Genomic DNA, 9887 nt, shown 5'->3' with positions numbered 1-9887 from the left:
CTTTCCTAGCTACCTAATCCATCCCTAGATTCTATATATTATTATTTAATTTAATGTTCATCAAACTCCGCCTTGAAATATGAAACCAACAACGTTATCAATAATATAATTTAAGGAGCAGATCGAATGCATGTTGGAAGCTGCATGCTGCTGCCATGGACAAAACTTATTATTATTATTATTATTATTGACAGAATAATGGGACAGGCACCTGACGCGGAACCACCCAAAAGAGACCAACGGCCACATAACGGAAACATTTACTCAGCACCGGCTTATTCAAGACGAGACATTTATGGTGAATAATGAAAACTTTCTCCTCATAGGATCGTTACTTAAGCAGAAGAACGTTGGAAGCATAGCATTGGTACAAGTAGGAGACTCTTCGTTAAGGAAGGACATGCTAAATATTGTACTGAAACTCTAAACAATATAACTTGTTTACTTTTCTGATATTGTCCGGTAACATATTTGCAGTCAATAATAATAATAATTATTATTATTATTATTATTATTATTATTGTGATAGAGAAAAATATGTTAGCTAGAGAAACTCCATGATTTGCAGGTATGTGAGATTGGATGTACCCCTACTGTGAACTTGATTTGTCGGGCAAAGAGATATGCTTAACTATATTTTCAGTTTGAAGTTAAGTTGTATGTTAATTTAATGGTGACTACTCTATTCCGCCATTCTTTTCTTCCTTTTTGTCTATTTGTCCCGTTGCGTGTATAATTTTTTGACCTTGACAATGCTACCTGTACATACTATCCATGTAATTGGTCACTGGACCACTGCCCTGAGGGCTTAATAATCCTGTCTTTGTTCCTGAAGTCAAAATCATAATCTTGTCCCAATTAAATTACATACCTACTTCTTCAAAGATAGTAGCTTCTGATTCATGGTTTTCATTCATACTTGATGGAACTAGCTAGAGATTTTTTATTTTTTATTTTATTATTATTATTTTTTTACACTTAGTAGATAAACATGCAAAAAACTTGCTCTAATAATAATAATAATAATAATAATAATAATAATAATAATAATAATAACCACATGAAATAGAAAATTATTATTATCATTATTATTATAAGAGACATAATCATAGATTCATAGTCAAAGGCGGAATGGCGGATCCAGAAACTTTCTTCAGTGAGGGCGAAAGAAAAATAAAATGAAACACTTAAAGACTGAGTCATAAATATTGTTGACTGGGATAAAAAAAAATAAGCTACATTAAAACACGAAACAAATTAAAAGCATAGTTCAAATAGAACTTACATTATAAATCAATCATCTCACTATTAATATTTCAAAGAAAATCCCAAAATTGTTACATATAAAGAATCCAATTAGAATTAAAAATTAATCTCATAAATTACAATTATAATCTCACTTTTAATATTCAAAAAGGTCAAAAAATAAAATTTAGAAACTCAATACCCCCAAGAACACTTCACACACTAACACCAACCTAACCATCTAAACTAACACATCATTTGATTCAACTTTTGTACATTTAGTATTTATACACGTTTAATCTGTATATATAAGAGACATATACATACAATATATATAAAGGGGATGAAGGTGGAAGAGGGGGGCAAGTGCTCCGCTCACTGCTCCCACTGTAGATCCGCCCCTAAACACGCTGATAACACGCTTGGCCATGCCCAAGGAAATCAAGCACCATCAATACTTTATAACGAAGTGTCAACTATATGAGCAAAGAGGATATTCAATGAATGTTATTCATTAATAAAACAATAGTACAGTACGGTGGGTGTATATTAATGAAATTAGGTGAAATTACACATCAATTGAGGGTGGATCTAGTACGCTAAACCATTGGAATCTTTCTCCTCGGATAAGACTTACAGCTAAAATGTTGCAGTCATGTTTGGGGCTTTAATTTGGGTCGGAGAATCAACAAGGTTATGCTTGTTGTCCCCATACCAAGATCTTCAAGTCTATTCAAATTTTTGGGTTGTAAGGAGGGGCTTAAAAGAGAGTCAAATAGTCAATGCCAATCTAACATCATTTCACAAATTATACTATAGACCATACAAAGTGGATACTGACATATGTTCATTTTTAGTGCGCTACAGATTTCTGCTTAAGTAATACACTAAAAATAAATTTGTATTAAAAATGAATATGCAGTACGTTGAAAATAAACTTATAATACACTAAAAATGAATCTAAAAGTTATTAGTTCATCTTATAATATAGATCGTGGTATATGACCTAACCACATAACAATGGAATATTATATCAATCCTTATATCATGTACTAGGGTTTACACTTTACGGTGCATTATGGACCGTGGTGTATGTGTATGTGTCTTATGTTGTGAGTGTTTGTGTCTTGTGTTATGAAATTCTGTACTTTAAGAGTATGAATTTTGTTCCTTAAAAAAAGAATATGGATTTTGTACCTGAAACAAATGAATAGTTGTCTTATGTTATGAATTTGTGTCTTGTGTTTTAAAATTATGTGCCTATGAACACAAATTATGTACCTAAATCAGGTTTGAAAAATAAGTAAATATATAATATGTGTATGTGTTTTGGGTTGTGATTTTGTGTTTTGTATTATGAAATTTTGTACTTTATGAGTATGAATTATGTATTACGTTGTTTTGATTCAGAGTCTATAATGCTATGTAGACCCTAGTCTATGATATAAATTGCGAGTTCTACTACATGTACTATCAAATCTTACTTCCACAATTTTACTCCCTGATGTGACGATCTTTGATAAGTTATTTTTTCTGTGTGGGTCTCAATTCAAGTGTCTACATCAAGATCTTGTATATAGGAGTAAAAGTTGAGTCGGAATGTAGGAGGCCCTTAGGACTGGGGATTCAACCTTGGAATAAGAATAAAAGTTGAGAGTAAAAAATGAGAATACATATAATATTTACCATAAATTGCGATGATTATATCCCATGGGCCCACATGAAATTACGTAGGTGGCGGGCATTTAAAGCCGCCCTACAAAACCACACGTGTGGCACAACACGTGGAAGCCTAGTGGTGGCAATGATTGGGTAGTGGGCCACCCGCACGAATGGTTAGATGATTGCTTCCCATTGGCTAAATCGCTATCAAGGCCCAATATTATTTAGGCAAATTACTATTGGGCCAGCTTGGCGTAATCTCCGCCATTGACAACAATATAAATATCCCGCTATTATCTCTCTCTTTTTTATTGTAAAAATAACAAATTACTAGAAGCAATTATCGGTAGTCGGTAGAGTAATGCTAGACGCCCTTTTACTTTTCATGGCATTTTTTCACCTCTTGAGTTGGAAAAAATTCTTCCAAAAATACTTTTGACTATTCAATATTATGTTATTTAGTGAACTCTTTAATTGAGTAATATTAAGGAGGGATTTTAGAAGGTGAAAATATAAGGAAAAAGAAGCATTTTTCTTATTCGTACTCTTTTTTTTTTTTTTTTTTTGTCAGACCATGAGGCGTATTTGTTATAAAAGAAAATAATTTAAAGTATTATCTTGAGCATACACTAATCTTTTTTTAAAGAAAAAAATTTGGGCATGTCTAAACCGTGTTGTGGGCACTTACCCACATAACATATTGAGAAAAAAGTTATTTATGCCCCCATGGTAATGAGTATAGTGGATTAAAAGTGTCATTAAAGATTTTCTTTTAGTGGCAGGATGGGATTTTGATTTTCACGATTAACATTGGAGGTTTGAGTTTGAATTGGGTCCGATGGATAGGGGTAACGTTATAATATACATTAACTTTTTCTTCACAAAGTATCATGCGGATATTATGTTCTATGTATTTTTTGAAAAATATGTCAATAAAAATAGTTTGAAATATTATACTATAAAATTTGCATTATTTTTATATTTATTATTATTTATGTGTTAATCAACGACCTTGACATCTCATTATAAATTAATTAAACAAAAAAAATTGAAATGATAAAAATTTTAGTGGGAGTAAGATGTGGAAGTATTTGGTGGCCGTATAGTAGCCGCGTAGGCTAGAGAGAGATTGAGGACTCATGTAAAAACATATGTGTAAAAATTTCTAAAATAGTAACACATTTAATTAGCGTTTTGGAATATTTGACGAATTTTGTATGTAAAGGCAACAAGTTATTTATTATTTTAATATTTGGAAAAATTGATGTTTAATTGCCATTTAAAGTTAATTTGACTCTTCACAAAGTTCATTGTCAAGATTAGACACTCTCTCAAAAAGTGTTTAAGACATGAATATATAATGTCCATTTGCATGTGTTGCCAATCAATCATGATTTGGCTTCTTTATGAATATGAAAATTCAAAAGGTGTAGTTATTGTCTATAAAAGTTCATATTTTCTCTAGACCACTTTCTTTATATAATTTTTTTTTTTTTTTAAAAGCATTCGATGCTATTTATAAATTTTTTATCTTTTTTTTTTTAAACAAAACTAAATTTCATTAAGCTAGCAATCAAATTAGGATTTAGGCCGGACATCAACAATGAAAATGGAAAGTTGATTTATTGGAACTTAAAATAAGTCCTTACTACTCTAATGTCATAGGTTTAATTCTTATATGGCATTTTGGTTGAGCCTGTTTTCTTAGTGCGATTTATCTCTTTTATATGATTTACATGCTATATTATAAAGAAACACCCAATACATACCCTCAATTTACAAATCGTTTAATACAAAAGAAACTAATATGAGTTTGCGTTTATTATCATTAACATCTTTAATTATTTCATTTATACAACGATAGATATTGCCTCATTAATTGCATGGATTATTTATTATTCTAATATAATATTACGTACTATCAAAATTCAAAATACCCCAAATTAAGACATAAGAAATGTAATAGGAACCGACAATAACGTAAGAAATTAAACGTAATTAAGAAGGGCAGCTTTTAATTTGACATGATGGCAACGGGGGAGTGGTTCGACAAATTAAAGAACTTGAAACAGCAGCATTATATTTTGACATGATGGCAATAGAAGAATTGGCAAATTAAAGCAGCAGAGAGAGTATTATAATAATAATATCTAATAATTATGAAAAAGACAAGACATGGATTACTTTAACACAGCATAATGTTGGGAGAATGCAAAGATCAAACAAAACCCACGAAAAGTGGATACCAACAATATATAATATAATAGGAGCTAAGGTAGATTATGCATGCCGGCTTTAAACGTTGTTGTTGTTTGGCATATGCAAAACAAAGGCCGCCAAAAGTCAAAGGGAGCTTTGCGCTGCATGCATTGCATGGAATATGTATATAATAGATTCTCAGAGACATATTTAATGCATAGAGCCACCGGGAAACAACGGTCCTGGTTCATCCCCATGGCGTGATGCTAAGAATATTGCTACGAGAAGAATTTACTAATCTTTGGGATCTCTCGGTCCCTCATGCGCACCAAACAAGAAATAGACCAAGATTAATAAATATAATATTCTTTTTTAGTGATGAATGAAATTCGCAGTTACTATTTGAGAATGTGCACATTTTAATAAGGGATTGGAGTTTAGCTCAAACGAAAGAAGAGCTAAATATATGTTCTAAGTGAAGCTCACGTTGTAACCCTAACCGATCGACAAAGGATCAAGGAAACCAACCTAAGTTATACATAGTTGATGAACTCAAACCAAGAAAGTTATTAATAGATAGTTTTCACTTTTCACAGAGAGTCACGTCGAATTTGGAACAATTTGTCGTTACCAAGCAAACTGTCCAATAGTATGGCCATCTTAGTGAGTTGGCCCATAAGAGAGGTAAATTAAATTGTATTAGGAAGATTTTGTGCCAAGAGCTCAATTGAAAGAGCAAATTAAATTAATGTTATTAGAATTGGTTTAATTTATTAATTTGTTCAACATATGGATATGTGCCCAACAAATTATTTCATCTCTTATTTAATTAATATTAAAATGATGATAGTAAAATTTATTCAATTCGACTGCATGAATATATCCCATTGCAATAATATAGGAATCGAAAATGTTTTCCATTACAATAATATAGGAATGAAAATGTTTCCCACTGCACCAATACAATTATCCCTCCATATTAGTCACTCCATCCCAAATTAAAAAATAAAAAAAAAAATACTTATTTTCATAAATTATTGAAAAATGAGTAAATAAGGAACATACTATCTAATAAAGAAATGACATGTCAGATAGTGGCTAATAGGGAGCGGTAATTGTATGGATCTTTTTAACATAGTTTCGAATGTAATTTTTAGCAGGTTTGGTTCATAGAAAAATTTTTATTTTAATAATAGATATTATTTCTCTTTCTGTTTCATATATAGATATATAATTTTTTTTTAGTACTATTGACAATGTTACAATGCAGTATTTTTTCATAACTACTTTTTCAATCCACTGAAACACAAAGAGTTAATACCGCCCCCAGTGAGGCTCGAACCCACAACCTCCCATATGGAAGAGCAACTTGGTCTTACTAGATCACGAGATTTTTGGCACATATATAGATATATAGTTTAACACTCATTGAGTCACCGTGATTTACATCATCCCACATGCTCTGTCGGGTCGGAGTGTGGGGGGCCCTTAGGATTGGGGATTCAGCCTTTTGGGGTAAGATATATAGTTTAACAGATGATAAGTATGTTTATACTTACTTTAAATATTTATTTGAAATTTAATTAGTATGCTTTAATATAGTAAGTATTGTTTATTACTCCATATTTAATATAGTAATATCTATGTTAATGATAATCATAAATAATTAATTTATGCTTACAAATTAGATCTAATCGAACTCGCATTTGCAACTCAACTAGTCACAGATGAGAAATTTGTCACAAGTTAAATCTAATCATATATCCTAATTATATAATTGAAATAAATTGCTAATGACCTTGTGGTATAGTGGCACGGAATGGCTCACTCAAATCGAAGGTCATTGATTCGATCACTTTAGTAGGTTGAGAAAGTAATTATGAACATATATTACATTCTAACAGAGTTAGTAGTATATGAACATGCAATTGAAGACTGATTTTTTAAAGAGTTAATTCCACCATAGGTCCATTGTTTTTTGTGGCAATTCCAAATTTAGTCCCACACTATCGTCTTTGTCACTTAAGATCCAAGACTATTATTTTTTGGATACTTTTAGTCCTTTCCTTGACTTTTTCTATTTTTAGTAATGACATTTTTGTATCTTCATATTTTTCTTTTGTTATTTTATTTGCAAGTTTCAATCGTTTTAATTGGTTCAGGATTTTAGATTAATTCCACATCGGTTCTAATTGTTAGGATTCAATTGAAGACTCAATAGTTACTCAACTTCATCTGCTTCACTACTCATTCACAGGTTCACCAGGCGAAGAATGAGAGTACCATCGTATATTTCATCTCTGCAGCGAGGTTAACTTTTTAGGCAAATGATTCTTATGCACTCAATTAACGATCCTTCAAAAACTTGTTAGGAATACGACGGTACTCGCGTTCTATGCCTGATGAACATGTGAAGGAGCGGTGAAGCAGATGAAGTTGATGAGTTACTTGAGTCTTCAATTGAATCCTAACAATTTGAATCAATTAAAAGTGTCCAGAAAATAATAATTTGAGATGTTAAATAATAAAAACGATGCTCTAGGACTAAATTTGAAATTACAACCAAAGACAAAGATCTATGGTGGAATTAACTCTTTTCAAAATATATATATATATATATATATATATATATATATATATATATATATATATATATATGAGTTCTTTTATAAGGTTAGTTTTAGAGATTATTATCATTACTACTATATATATTTTTTATTGCCAATCTATCAAAATATGGCACCACCCATTTCCATATGGTCCCAAAGTCAATTCACGATTTCACACTGCACGGAACAAACACAATTATTAGAGTTGTCTACAAGTGGGAATGGTTGAGAGCTTCCATTTTTTTTTTCCCCCTTTTCTTTTTCTCCCTATTTAAATTTCTTCTTTTCACATTTTCCCAATAAAATAATATTAAATACGAATAAATTTTGTTGTAATTTAATTTAATTAATTTATGATAAAATTAATTATTTCAAAATGAGTTGAATGGCAACATTTTTCCAATATTTGCAGGTGCTATCATCACTACTGGAAATTATGGAATTTCCGACCACCTGAAAGTGATATTAAATCAAGTCGAAAGCCTTGTTCCGACCACCTTTGGTATCCGAAAAAACCTTTATTGCTATTTCTGACCACTTTTTGCTTTCGAATTGATTTAAAATCACTTTCAGGTGGTCGGAAATTCAATAATTTCCAGCAGTGCATATTCAGCCCCACCCCTCCTTCCCTAAAAGAAAAAAACATGTAATTATGGTGTTACATATACACTATGCATATGTATTTTATAACTCCTTATACGCATGCATTTTGTAATCAATTTCAGGGAAACCACACTTATAAATGATCTTTTTAATCTTATTTTTTTTATTGCCAAGCATCTTGTGCTCAGATGGCATGTAGTGACTTCTTCCATGTAAGAGGTCATGAGATCGAGTCCCAATAAATATGTTGTTGACTTTGTGTGCTAGAGTCAGTAGTATTAAACAAAAAAAAATGATATATTTTGGAACGTTATGCTGTGAGCACGTGCCCACCTTGCACGGTTTCATATTCATAATTTATAGTCCATTTGGTTTGTTATTCGAAATATTGATTATATTGTTTGGTTGGTGAAATTGTGAAAAATAAGTTGTTGGAAATAATTAGTAGGGATGACAGGATATCCACCCTAATTCATCCTGCATGGACCTTTTTTTTTTTTTTGGATGATAGTGGGTGGTTGGTCGGGTTAGATATTAAAAAATTAAATCTGCAGTGGGTTGGATTGGATTCAGATTTATGTACAAAATTTGCCTAAAACGCGCGCACACGCACACACACGTGAACGGCCGCCGAGGAGAGAACTGAGAACCCATCAACGCATGCCACGTGTCCAGATCTAAGGGATGAGAAACACTAATTTTATATAAAAAAAAATGTGGTGGCATTTTCGTAAATAATTGAACATCGAAGTGTAAGTAAAATGTATTACAAGTGCAAGTAATAGTTTCATATAATGCGCCTCAGTGCATGTAAAATGTATTACAAGTGCAGGTAAAATGTATTACAGGCAGTGTTGCAAAAATCGCGGCTAGGCGCTGCCCGGCCACGGCGAGGAAGGTTGGAATCGGCTTCCTCCGCGGCCGGTTGAACCGTCCGGTTGTTTTTCGTTTTGTTTTGTTTTTTGTTTTTTTTGTTTTGTTTTGTTTTTTGTTTTTTGTTTTTTGTTTTTTTTTTTGTTTTTTTTTCTTCTTTTAAGGGTTATTCGCCAATTGACCAAAATACCCCATTTTACAATATTAGTGTTGTCTTATTGAAGTTTCTACTCATTGCAAAGTGTAGAAACTTTGAAAATGCATAACTTTTGACTCGATTATCAGTTTTGTCCCTCTAATTTCTCAAAAAAATGCTTCTTTTGCTCTTAATTTTAGTTTTTTTTTTAATTTTAACGTATTTAGATGGTTTCAACGATATTTTGAAAAATTTTACAATCACTTACATAAATAGTTTGTAAAAAAAAACTAGGGCAATCTTATATTTTATTAGTGAATTTTTACAATTTTTAGTTAATTTTTTTTTTAAAATTAAAAAAAAAATAAAAATCGGTGGCGACTAGGAGCCCTAGGCGCTAGGCGGGGGCGCCTAACGTATTTTGCAACCTTGATTACAGGTGCAAGTAAAATTTATACTGAGCATCAAAACTAAATGCACCTGACGTTATAACTAGGTGCACCTATAGTTATAAGTAGTTGCATCTAGGTGCATGAATGTTAACAAGGCAAAATTACATG

The sequence above is a fragment of the Ipomoea nil genome, unplaced genomic scaffold (assembly GCF_001879475.1).
Source record: "Ipomoea nil cultivar Tokyo-kokei standard unplaced genomic scaffold, Asagao_1.1 scaffold3199, whole genome shotgun sequence".
NCBI lineage: Eukaryota > Viridiplantae > Streptophyta > Magnoliopsida > Solanales > Convolvulaceae > Ipomoea > Ipomoea nil.
The sequence above is the reverse complement of the archived record's forward strand: the minus strand, read 5'-3'. Positions refer to the sequence as shown.